General features: G+C 45.2%; 2 protein-coding genes across 5 annotated transcripts in view; both read right to left on the reverse strand.

The window, feature by feature from the left end:
• SLC39A9 (solute carrier family 39 member 9) overlaps window positions 1-6,030 on the reverse strand; it is a 29,020-nt gene extending 22,990 nt beyond the window's left edge. Inside the window, exon 1 of the mRNA XM_068253850.1 lies at window positions 5,951-6,030. The gene's annotated coding sequence lies outside the window, so the exon portion shown is untranslated. The remainder of the gene's footprint in view (window positions 1-5,950) is intronic.
• The window catches only part of PLEKHD1 (pleckstrin homology and coiled-coil domain containing D1), a 664,905-nt gene that overhangs the window by 124,353 nt on the left and 527,410 nt on the right, over window positions 1-13,142 (reverse strand). The window lies entirely within an intron of this gene.

Consider the following 13,142-nt stretch of genomic DNA (forward strand, 5'->3'; position numbering starts at 1 on the left):
GTGTTCACGCAAACGCCGGTAAAAGCCAGATACAAATGCTCACATTAATTTTTTTGTTTCATGTAAAGCTACCAGAGTGGTAGCTACATGAAACGCCACTAGAGGGCGCATGTGGCCCTCTAGTCCGATCGCCGCCGGCAACAATAGCAAACAGGGGAGCGAGTATATAACGTGTTCCCCCAGCATAGCCAGGGACAACACCAATAATTGTCAGGCTGTGAGCACCCCCCCCCTCTCTTCATCTACAGGGTGGGCACAGCATCATTTGGGAGTGCAGATAACCCACAGCAGAAATAAGAGCTTTTATAGGCAAGAATACATTTTATTTCTAAATATCAAAGGATTCCCCACAAAGCCCTCTATAAAAAATGATAAAGTGAGGGCTCGTTTCCACTGTAGCGGTGCGGAATCGCCTGGATTCCACCGCAGAAGAAATCGCATGCAGGTGCGTTTTTTTACGCGTTATTTTACGCGATTACGCATGCGATTTCGCATAGGTTAGGCTATGTGCGTTTTTAACCATGTCACTGCCTGTGTAATTTACATTGGTTCCTATGCGGAATCGCATGCGTAATCGCGTAAAATAACGCGTAAAAAAACGCATACGATTTCCCTATTAAATACATTAGCGGCGATTCGCATGCATTCCACTAGCAGGCGAATTCGTTGGCTCTTTTGTGCGTTTTTTCACCGCTCATAAAAACGCACCACGCAAACGCTACAGTGGAAACAGGTCCATTCACTTGCATTACATGTGCGAATCTGCATGCGTTGGACGCATGCAGATTCGCGATAGTGGAAACGAGCCCTAAGCAGGACAAGTGTAACTACTTTTTAAAAGTTTGGCTACACAGTCTGTTCAAAGTATTCAAGATCTGTTAGCCCTCATACTTCATGCAAGTGGTAAATTAGTCAGTGACTGGCCAATCAAAATTGGATGTGTGTACAAGGTCTTAAGCTATGTACACACTTTAGATTACTACTGTTCGAAACAAGAGATAACTACCTACTAGATGAACGAGCGTTTACCAACTGGAATGCCAATCTCCTAATTGAACGAATTGACTCATACAACATATACAGACTGGCTATATGTCCAAGTGACTGATCATTGATAAATTTTGCATGACACGTGCATACAGAACACTAGTTTGTTGGGTGATGGATTTTGCACATGCATGCAACAATTTTTATCTAAACGATATCTATACACACTTTTTGAAATAAACTATCATCGTTCACAGATCCTGACGGATCCGCATTTTCCACCTATATTGGCTATTTATCGTTAGTTTTAATGCTCTTTTTTGAACATTTTGTGCACGATTATCTGACGGCTAATTGTTTCAGAGCCGTTTCAAACGACTATACTATAAAGTGTGAATGTAGCTTTAGGGTGCATATACACATCCAATTTGATTAGTCAATGATAGGTAAATGTATAACTTCCATGTAGCATGAGAGCTAACCTCTGCTATCTGTTCAAAGTATTCAAAATCTTTAAAAATCGAATACTATAAGGAAATGGTAAACCTGGCCAATCAAAATTGGATGTGTGTACAAGCCTTAAGCCTGATACAAGCTTTCAATTATAATTGGCCAATCACTGACCAATTGACATGAAAACGACCTGCAAAACGATTTCCGGTGTGCCAGGGCCCTTATTTATGAACATCTTATTTCCAGTTATTTAATTTGTCCAATTACTTTTGTGCCCCTGAAATGAAGGGATTGTGTTAACATGCTTTAGTTGCCTCACATTTTTATGCAATGGTTTTGTTCACCCCACTGAAGCAAAGCTGAAAGTCTGCTCTTCAACTACATAGAACCAAAATTAGAAAGAAAAAAAAAAAAGTTGCCCAAATATGGACCTAAACTGTACATACATGCTTATTTTATCATGTTACATGTCATTTTTGCAACCCTTTAATCAAAAATCACAGAGCCTTGCAGTCTACAGACAGTACTGACAGCTCCACCGAGGAGCAGGAATGTACCAAATCCCACACTCAAATTACATTAACTATTCCTAGGAGAGAATTCTTAATAGTCTCTCAATAAGTTTACAACGCACTTGGAAGTTAAAAAACGATAAAAAAAAAAATAAAAAAAATAGGTTTAAGTGTCATATCAAACTGAAGGGCTTCAAATGTATTTTATTGGTAAGGTGTGATAACATCTGTGCAAAACACAAGAGAAAAATTAATTGAATGAGGGCACGGCAGAGACACAATCCTCTGTTCTTGGTGATGCTTTTTCCTACTTACTCTCTTAACTGTAGTGGCTACTGTACATATTTGTTATACACTAGGTAATCAGTACTGTTAAGGTGGCCATCCATCTCTCGACTATCCCAATTGACGATGCAACCAATTTCAGGCTGAAAATGGTCACATGTATCGATCAGACACGCTGCTAGATGTCAGATTGTTGTGTTCGATCGTGTGTGCGGCAGTAACAGTGAGCAACGAATGCAGCAGAACCCCACCTCCCACAATTGTGTGCCAATGCCATCGTCCACCACCATGGCGACCAGTGTTAGTGGGGGGTTGGTGGGTGTGGGTGTGTGTGTGTGTGTGTTTTTCGGGGGGGGGGGGGGGGGGGGTGGTGTCGGTGTGGTGCTGGCAGCAAATGATGCACAAGGAGGCCCCCAGGGACAAGGGGGGAGTTGTGGGGTATGGTCATGGTGGACGATGCGTTGTGTTGTGGGGGGGGGGGGGGGGGGAGGTTGGTGGTGATGGCATGTTGCCAATTATGCACAACTGGATGAGGCCCCAGGGCCAGGGAGTTGTTGTGGACTTGTGGTGGGTGAGTAAGGGGATGGATGACGCAGTGCGTTGTGGTGGCGGCGGCCTAGCAGCAATTGTGCCACTAGGAGGTGCCATCCAGCAAGGAATTAATTGTGGGCCACAACACACACCATCCATCTGTGTCCACTGTCCATCCCTCAGAATTCCCTGGCCTGAGGGCCTTCTTGGCATGAGATTGCTGCCAGCCCACCACCATCACCACACCACACACCATCAGCCATCCCCCACAAGTACACAACTCCCTAGCCCTGGCTTGGGCCTCCTAGCAATGTGATGAAAGCTGGCCTGCTGCTGCAGTATATTCCGATCTTTTGATCATCCCATCATCATGTGGATCCTCTATTAGTGAAAACAGCAAGTGAAGATTAGTTGATTAAAGGCAGCACTCACACGGCTTGTGATCTCTGCTACCGCCTGTATATACAGTATAAGCTGGTACTCTGTGCCTGTATTGATAGGAAACTAGCTGTAGTGTGTGTGTGCGGATCTCTGCTATCTCTAATATGTAATTTATGAGCGGTTACACTGTACCTGTACTGATAGTAAACTAGCTGCAGTGTGTGCTGATCTCTGCTACTCTTTGTAAGCCATCCATGAGTTTGTCTCACAACTATTTAAATGTGTTAATTGTAAGGCACCCGGCTACTTAAGCATCTTTTCTAGATGTGCGAGTGGGACTACGTAATATTTTTATTTTGCAGCATGTGACTACTTGATGACTTATCACGAGGCACGTAACTACTTGATTATTTTATCTAAAGTTTTTCAAGACAGACCCACTCTGAATAACAGCTACTTATTTCATGTACATTTGGGTCTGTCCATGACCAATCATGACCCACCCATGTTCCAGTGGATGGCCACACCCCTTGTTTGCAATGGCGCGATGCGCACACCGCATATGACCAGCTCCCTAGTCAGTGAATCCAGCGCCTGCAACGCCCCCCTGCTGCCCTAACAAGAACATTTCTGGAGCAACCCCTGCATAGTCATGCAATGGACTGTCCTCAGAAGAGCTCACAATCTATTCCCTGTCATAGTCTAAAGTCCTACCAAATTATGTATTTATATAGCACTGACATGTGTCCGAAATTACAAAACACCGGGGTATGTGTGCTCCAAAACGGGAGGGGGGGGGGGGAGAAGTGGTGGGCCCCAGGCTGGAACTTTCCTGGTGGGTCCTTAGTGTCCCAGTCCGACCCTGCTGGAAGGGGGATCTGGGGGTCAACTGGAATACCTGTGATTATGCTTGTCCTTTACTAAATTACCCCCGTAAGCAAACCCCAAGCTCTGGCAGGACAAGCCTGGATTCCAAAAAATGAAGGGGGGATAAATAAAAAAAAAAGCCCCTATAGTGCAAAAGGAACAACCTCAGGTGAGATGATGGCTTGTGACCTTGGTGGGCAGAAAAGGTGTAGTTAAGGAGCAAGGGAGTACATTGGGAAAACTTTTTGTCTGTGTTAAGTAAATATTGCTCAACACCACCTGGAAAACCTATCAAATTATATCTACTCACACACATGAAGGGCTGGGCTATCAAAATAAAATAATAAAACAAAACAGTTATCATTTGGACAAACAGTATGCGGCCATTCGATGGACACGTCAACATGCAAAACAGCTCTCCATATTTCTTCTTTGTTGAAGAGTGACCATCGTCCAGACGTCAAAGTGTCCAAGCTGTCAGGCATTTGCCCACGACTGCCATACACTAGCAGAATTTCTCCCAATGTGCCCAAAAGATAAATTGGGCATAGTAGGCATAGAGTGGCTGTAGTTTACTATAACATATCTGAAACCTAGCAGTTTGAGAGGGTGCTGTCCACCCAATCATGCTAGTGGAATTTCCCTATGTGGTTTCCTGCTGGGTCCCCTAAAGAAGACTAGTGCCAAATTGGAAACCACTGTGTAAAGTTGTCCATACATTCTGAATCTGCTTAAGATTTTGGCTTAAACATGCTTCCCGATGGTAATTTTGATTGATTTCTTGCAGAAATAAAATGACAATACCTATCAGACAGGAGCAGGGCGGCAGTATTTATGTGGGGGATGGCTAAGCTGGTGACATTACCTCATGGTCCTATGCAGACTATTAGCACAATACAACGCCCTGACACTCACTGCTCCAATTGGCATGTTTCTTTAGCTGTGCTGTCATCTCCTAAAGCAGTGATCTGCAAACATGGCTCTCCAGCTGTTAAGGAACTACAAGTCCCACAATGCATTGCAGGAGTCTGACAGCCACAAAATGCATTTGTCCTTATGATTCATAAGGACAAATGCATTTTGGGAGTTGTAGTTCCTAAACAGCTGGAGAGCCAGACCTAGTGGAAGAAGAGGTGTCTGGAGAAGGAAGTGTCTGAGCAGGGAAAAGGAGTATAGTAGGGGTGACAACTGGGGAAGCAACAATAACTGATTTTTAATCTATATCAAGCTAAAATATAATAAAAATCAATGCATAGTGTGTAACAGTGATAAATTCCTCCCTGATCAGATGTTCATCAGACTCCATTCAATCTGATTTTCCATATTTTAGCAATCTAGAGAAACTGGAATGTTCATGGACTGAAACAGAACATTGTACATTGCTAAATTTTGAGGGAAAAAACTGAAGGCTTGACAAATTACTAAGCTGTCAGTTAATCATTAGTTTCCAAATCTGATAAGCCCTGTGCCAATATCCAGTTCCCATTTGCCAATTCCATGAATCGTATATAAGTAATCTAATCTAAGATCAAGCTGTTGTATTGCTTACAAGTACCCATCATATTTTCTTAGTATCAATGTACACTTTTCAAACGTCCATGCCCTTGTAGTAATATAATCCTCCTGTGTTAGAAGCTCTTGTGTGTATTCACAATACGCTGTACGTGTGTACTAATGCTGCTGTTATGTGCAAATGATAAGATCCAGCACAGCACGTGGGGTAACACCAAGCACCATATAGAGCTACCAGGCTGACTGCATGCCAGAAGATGGACAAACAGAAACGCAGCACTTGGCAGATGATTATGGCGGTGCCATCAGTCTGTCACTAGGGATGTGCACAATGCCCCTGCAGAAGGGGATCAGCGCTGCCATACAGTATTCTCCTGCACATACACCTCCTTTATCATCACAATACGAGATGTCACACTCACCATCCTCAGACACGACACAGAACTCCAATGATCCGTAGATGCGCCCGGAAATACTCGTATTCACTTCTGTCGGAAATTACATCACACCTTTTCCCGTTTAAAGGAAATACGTGTCAGTCAAGAAGGAAGGTGTGCGACGGCCATGTTTCTACCTGGCACTGTTTACAGCGTGCTTACTGGCATGCATATAGATCTTTATTGATGTTTACACATTATACATTAAATGTAATTAATACATTATATACATTTCATAATTATTCTTATTGATAAGAGGTAGTAAACACACCTTTACCTTATTTATAAAAAAAAAAAAATAAAGGCACTATATTCAGATCAAAAGTTTACTAAATCAGTGATTCACTTTAAAAAAATAAAATATACAACTTTTCAGCAGTATTGCCAGTTATATTTGGTGAGCAGGTTACTCTAAAGCAGTTTAAAAAATAGACTAGATATTTACCTAAGTAGTGGGAAGCCTTCTTACACTGTCTCCAGCAAAGGGTCCTTATTCAACTGGAGCCCATCCAATAAGCTTCTTCAAACCTTCCTGGATCATCACATTCCAATAGGGCATGCATAAGTTAGATGCCTGCATGCCCAGTAGAATGTGCATATCTTCTTGTGCATATTTTCTCCCACCGATCCACCTCACCTCATGCACAGCTTTGCTCTACTGGGCATGGTCACTCAGACCTAGCTAGCACATGCCCAGTCGGGATGCGATCATCCACAGAGGGAGTATGGACAGAAGCAACTTATTCAATGGGCTTTTACTGGGGGCCCTTTGCTGGAATGGTGCCATATCTGCCTTTTTTTACAATATCTTTATCACTGGAGACATACAGTCCTGGCCAAAAGTTTTGAGAAAAAAGGAAGTTGCAGCCTCCAGGCGTATCTCACAGTATAAAACAGCAGCTAGGATAGCCACAACTTGTAGTTCTTGGAGATAGTACACACGGCTAGAACTAACCTGGTTCCTGACCAGAAAGTGCGTACTCCCGCAACAACGCCAGATCGATACGCTGGAACGTTTATTTCCCTGTTTATTTTGGTAAGCAAATCGCTTTGTGTGTATTTTTGTAACTTTTATCTTTGTAACTTTTTACTTTGCTTTTGTAATCGAGGGACAGTTAGTGACAAGACAATATATATATATATACACTGTACAGCGCTGCGTAATATGTCGGCGCTATATAAATACTAAATAATAATAATAATCTTTTGTATATATTCTGTTCTGCATTGTTCCACTTTTTTCCCTGGAATATTAAATTATTATTTAATAAGCTTGACTTCTGCTGTACTAAAATAACACTCATAGCCTAGAAGAGATTGAAGTGTGTACAAGTCCGTGCCTGATTGTATGATTGAGCGACACTACCGTATAAGATTGTAATTGCATTGTGTGTGGGGCATTTGTCATACGTTGGCCTAAAGCGCGCAGCTGACCCAACGTACGGAAACGCCAGTGCGAGTAGCTCAACAGCTGAGTGGCTAACAGTATCATTCGGAACAACTATTAGTGGTTTTGCTTCACTACAGTGTAAGATTGCAACTGTGTGTGTGTGTGGGTGCGTGGCGTTCCCGTATTCGGCTTAAGCGCAAAGCTGACCCGAATACGGAAACGCGGATTGCGCGATGAGGAAGTGGGAGTGTCTAGCGAACCGCTAGTGGTGGCAGTGAGAGGTGTTCTGAGGGGTCCCAGCCTTGTTTTAGCTCGAATAAGGCTGCTTCCTGCTTGATCTGGTCAAACCCGCAGTCGGGAACCGTATACGCAGGCGTGCCGCGGGCCGGTTCCTGACATAATTGGCTGGCAGTGGTGGGAATGTTTAGTACATTAGTACGCAGTTTAGCTCGCTATTCTGAGTACTAAAGGCTGGAAGCTTGCCAACTAGCCTACAGAAGTCTACTCAGTGCAGAATCTATATACGTTTTGTTTTTGTTCAAAGATACACACTTGGTATTTTGCTTTCCCTCCCCCCCTTTTTTCTTTTTCTTTTTTGCAACACGATGGCTCAGAAAGCATCCAGCTATGCAAGGCAAAACAAAGAGATACTACTCAACCTGTGTGAGCACAAAGGCATCGAGACGGTGAGCGGACAGACTAAGGAGCAGTAAGTTCGTGCGCTCGAGGAGTATGATGAGGAAGAGCAAGCCCGTGCTTCAACGTCAGCGGATGCAGCTCACGACACGCCAGAGAAGGAATCGCTCCCGCCACAGATTGCAAGTGGAGACGATGTCCTGGATGATCCACCGAACACGGAGATGACATCTCTGGAAGCCGACCTACAGCTACTAGGTTTGGCTGAGCCCGAACTGCGCCTAAAGCTGATTCTGGAACATCGGCAAGCAGAGAGGGAAATATGACAAGCCCAGAGGGAACAAGTTGCACAGCGACACCAGTTGGAGCTGGCTAAACTTCAGCAGCAGAACCGGTCTGCTGGACCCGCAGAACGCGAAGGTGAGCGAGTCCACAGAATCCCCCTGGATAAGTTCCCCGCTATGGACAAGGATTCTGACATAGACACTTTCCTACAGGGGTTTGAAAGGACTTGTCGGCAGTATGGGGTGCCCCGTGAGCAGTGGGCAAGATACCTCACACCAGGGCTGAGAGGCAAGGCCCTGGAGGCGTTTGTGAGTCTCCCCCAGGATGAAGAAATAGACTTTGAGGCGATTAAGAAAGCCATCATTGCGCGATACCACCTCACGCCAGAGGTGTATCGAAAACGTTTCAGGACAGTGCAGCGAGGTCCTATTGACAGTTACCTGGATCATGCGTGCAACCTGCGCACTGCCTTCCAGCAGTGGGTAAAAGGACTGGCTGTTGAAACCTTTGATGCCCTGCAGGAACTGATAATAAAAGACCAGTTCCTCCACACTTGTCCTGTTGAGGTCCGGCAGTTTGTACGGGGCCGAGAGCCGAAGACCGTGGATGAGGCTGCGAAAGTTGCTGATGCCTACACGTCCAATCGAGCATCTGATTTTCGGAGGACTACGGCGCCCAGCTGGAAGGGAGAAAAGACTGCGAGACCTTCTCCTCTGAGCACCCAGCGAAGCCAAGTCCCGCAGCCGCCTGGAGGTAGAACAGCCACCGTTGACACTCGGAGATGTTTTGCCTGTAACAAACCAGGTCACATCAGTGCTACGTGCCCAGAAAAGAAGAAGGCAGCCCCAAACTCTGGCGGGGCCCAAAATGCGTTGTGTGCCACCAGGAATTCAGGTAGCTATGCAGAGAATCTGCAACCTGTCACGGTTGGGGATACAGTTACCACCGGTCTGAGAGACACTGGAGCAGAGGTGACTCTAGTGCACCCCCAGCTTGTGAACCCCGAGGAGTACATTCCTGGCAAGACTATGGCTGTCAAAGGAGTTCGGGGTGTCACCCCCGCCATACCCACCGCCTTGGTCCACCTAGATTGGGGGGCCGGCAGCGGAATGAAAGAAGTGGGGGTAACGGATGCCATCCCCACGAATGTTTTGTTGGGTACTGACCTGGGACGGTTAGTGGCCCGGTATGAGCCTACTCCAAACCCCGTGAAGCCTGCATCCCCAGCAGAAGTTCAGGCCTCTTGCAAGGTACTGTGTGATAATGCTGTGCAAGTGGGGAGTGCTGGCAAGGCCCCAGGGGCTACGGACTGTGTACTAGGAGCCAGCCCTAGTGAGTCTCCAGTGTCCAGGCCTAGAGAAGACACGTTGTTACCATGCATGCAGATAATGTTGATGTAATATGTGTTGTGCTACATAATGCTGTGTGTCATGTGGACACTCTATCAGCTGCAGGAGTAACCAGCAGTGCTCGCTGGGCTGCAGCAGATGGATTGCCCACTGAAGGGGCAGACGGCACCAGGCCAGATCTTCCCCCTTCAGATGTTTTTAAGACCAAATGTGACGTGATTTATGATGTGTGTAATGTGGGCGCTCCCTCAGCTGCCGTGGTAACCCGCAGCGCTAGCGAGTCTACAGCAGAGGGACTGTCCACTGAAGTGACAAATGTTGCTGGGTCAGCAACATCCACTTCGGAACCTGGCCCTGAGGGCCCAGGAGCCTCTCCGTCTGCAGCCTTCCTGGAATGTGTGACAGGCAGCACTGAGCTCTCCGGGGCTGTTCGATTTGACAGCAGCCTGGAAGAGCTCAGGGGGCTAGCCAGCAGGTCACCAGCTGGGAGGGGCGGGCTGAGAGGGTTCTGGGAAGTTATTCCCTCGGAGCTGTCCGAAGGGGAAGAGGCAGACCAGAAGATAATCGTTCCCCAAAGGGACCGAGAGATAGCACCTGCCACTATAGAGAAAGTGCGTGTAGCGACGGTTGGAACCCTTCCCCAGCTGCAGCACTGTCTCTATGGTCGCGAATTCACGGTTGTCACTGACTCGCATTCCCCTGGTTGGTTACGTCAGGTTGCCAAGGGCAACGACACATTGCAGCAACCTGACCTAGCTTTCCATTCGTGTAGCTTGGAGCTAACTGACAGATGGGGAACCCTCCTAAGGATGCGAAGGGGTTATCCCACCCGGCCAGGCCGTCAATGTAGGCTTTGGCAGGACGATTCATTAGAATCATCTGCCAGCGCCATCTGGAAGAGGGGGCGTGTCAGGAATATAGCAGCTAATTATAAGGCTGATGATGTTACGAATACAGGAACATATTTCTTTCATTTTCCCATTTTTATATCTGCTATGTTATGTCAAAGGTGTAGATATGCCAGGCTAGATTCATGGACTGTTCATGTGATTGTGTGTGTGGGTCAATAGATCTACATTTGCATCTAAAGAGGACTTCAGTGAATAGAGCTGGGGTAATCAGACAATGGCAGAAGTGAAGTGTTGAAGTCATTGACACTTGAAACATTTACACTTCTGTTGAGGAAGGCTGTTAAAGCATTGTGAAGAACTCTAGACTAGTCAGGAAAAGTCTCTTCACCAAAAGTTGACATGTGTGTTAAACACTATTTCATTGTGAGGAAATTGAATTATTGGTGGAGGTGCAAACTATACCCTGTAAAATACATCTATTAGAAGGGGTTGTAAATCTCTGCAGACTTTAAAAACTGAGACAGGAAAAAGCCTTAATCAAGTTTTCACCTGGAGTTGAAAAGCCTCACTTCACAATCTTTTGATGTATAGACTTTTACCTGGAAATCGAATTATGTCTGAGATTTAATTAAAAACTAGTTCCTCCCCTTCCCAAGGAAGTTGCAGCCTCCAGGCGTATCTCACAGTATAAAACAGCAGCTAGGATAGCCACAACTTGTAGTTCTTGGAGATAGCACACACGGCTAGAACTAACCTGGTTCCTGACCAGAAAGTGCGTACTCCCGCAACAACGCCAGATCGATACGCTGGTACGTTTATTTCCCCGTTTATTTTGGTAAGCAAATCGCTTTGTGTGTATTTTTGTAACTTTTATCTTTGTAACTTTTTACTTTGTTTTTGTAATCTTTTGTATATATTCTGTTCTGCATTGTTCCACTTTTTTCCCTGGAATATTAAATTATTATTTAATAAGCTTGACTTCTGCTGTACTAAACTAACACTCATAGCCTAGAAGAGATTGAAGTGTGTATAAGTCCGTGCCTGATTGTATGATTGAGCAACACTACCGTATAAGATTGTAATTGCATTGTGTGTGGGGCGTTTGTCATACGTTGGCCTAAAGCGCGCAGCTGACCCAACGTACGGAAACGCCAGTGCGAGTAGCTCAACAGCTGAGTGGCTAACAGTATCGTTCGGAACAACTGTTAGTGGTTTTGCTTCACTACAGTGTAAGATTGCAACTGTGTGTGTGTGTGTGTGTGTGGGTGCGTGGCGTTCCCGTATTCGGCCTAAGCGCAAAGCTGAACCGAATACGAAAACGCGGATTGCGCGAGTTATCACAATTTCACTGAATATATGTTATATATGTTTTTGAACCATTTACTGTGCACAGTTTCCTATGTCCTTTGCAGTGGAATTCCAGAACAACCTCCCTTCCCCCTCGTGTCATGTTGTACTAGGCACGAAAGAAACAACTCTTTGAGAAGCAGTTTGAACCAGATTCTGAGGGCAGGTCTGACTTTGAAAAACGAAACAAGGAACTGATTTCAGAAGACTTCCTCCAAAGTTGACTTTCACTTTCATGGAGGACAGAGAGGAGTCATGCGACCCCACCCACAAGGGAGAACTGAACATGCTGGTTGGACTTTTACCAGAAAGAACTGCCTGAAAGGAGGAATATTTTATCATATTAATTAGGGTTTAAAAGGACTTTGCACACCAGGAGAAAGCCACTTTCTACTGCTGTGCAGAGCTGTGTTAGTTGCAGTCTCTACATGCTGGCTGTGAGAAAGTCCTTGGCCAAGTAAATAAAGATTTCTACGTTTTTGGCACTTAATGGAGATGTCTCATGTGTAAGTTATTTTCCTTTAACATCTGGTCCACCGAACCGGGAACCTATAGTCACAAAGAATTAAGGCCTAGGAGCGCGTTTGTGACTGGCGATCAATCTGATAGCAGGCCAGTGAAAGCCCACCGGGGTAAACGTTCCCTTCTAAAAGATGGCCAAACGCAACTAGGTCTCATGTCCTTGCGACATATGGTTTATTTCGAACCGTGAGACTTCTTCAGCCAAGGTCGGTGAAATTGCCTGCTTAGGATTCTACACAAAGTTCTCGGGTGTCCTGAAAGCTTCTTAATTGTAAGTACTACTTTTTATTTTTGTAACTTTTCAAACACAGGGCTGCGCAAAATTAGAGTATCTTGGAGTGTGTGCCCCTATATAAAGTTCCACACGCGGAGTTGGGTCAGGTCCCCAGCTGCAGCCCCCCGAGTTGCCTTAGCAGGAAAGTTTCTATCTTAGTGCAGGCACGCTGCCTCAGTGGGAATTGTAAGATCTTTGCGCTGTAAATGCAGGAATTGTTATATCTCTGTGTATAGAAGGCAGTATATTTTCCGGGGGGGGGGGACCCTGTGACTAATAATCCTTTCGTGTAAGTGTGTGAACTGGGGGAGCGTTGTAAATGGGCCAAGGTACAAGCAAAATTATGGCCACTAATGATGAAGGTGTTATGCGCAGGAAAAGTAAAAATTGGGTAAAATATCGCAGCCTGTGGGGGAATAAATATGGGTTTTTAGGGCATCTGCATCTTGACAGCTGTAAAGAAACTTGTTTCTCAAATTAAATGTGACGCTCAGGGTAATGTGATTTTAGAAAAGTAATATGG

Source organism: Hyperolius riggenbachi, chromosome 9 (assembly GCF_040937935.1).
Source record: "Hyperolius riggenbachi isolate aHypRig1 chromosome 9, aHypRig1.pri, whole genome shotgun sequence".
Classification (NCBI taxonomy): Eukaryota; Metazoa; Chordata; class Amphibia; order Anura; family Hyperoliidae; genus Hyperolius; species Hyperolius riggenbachi.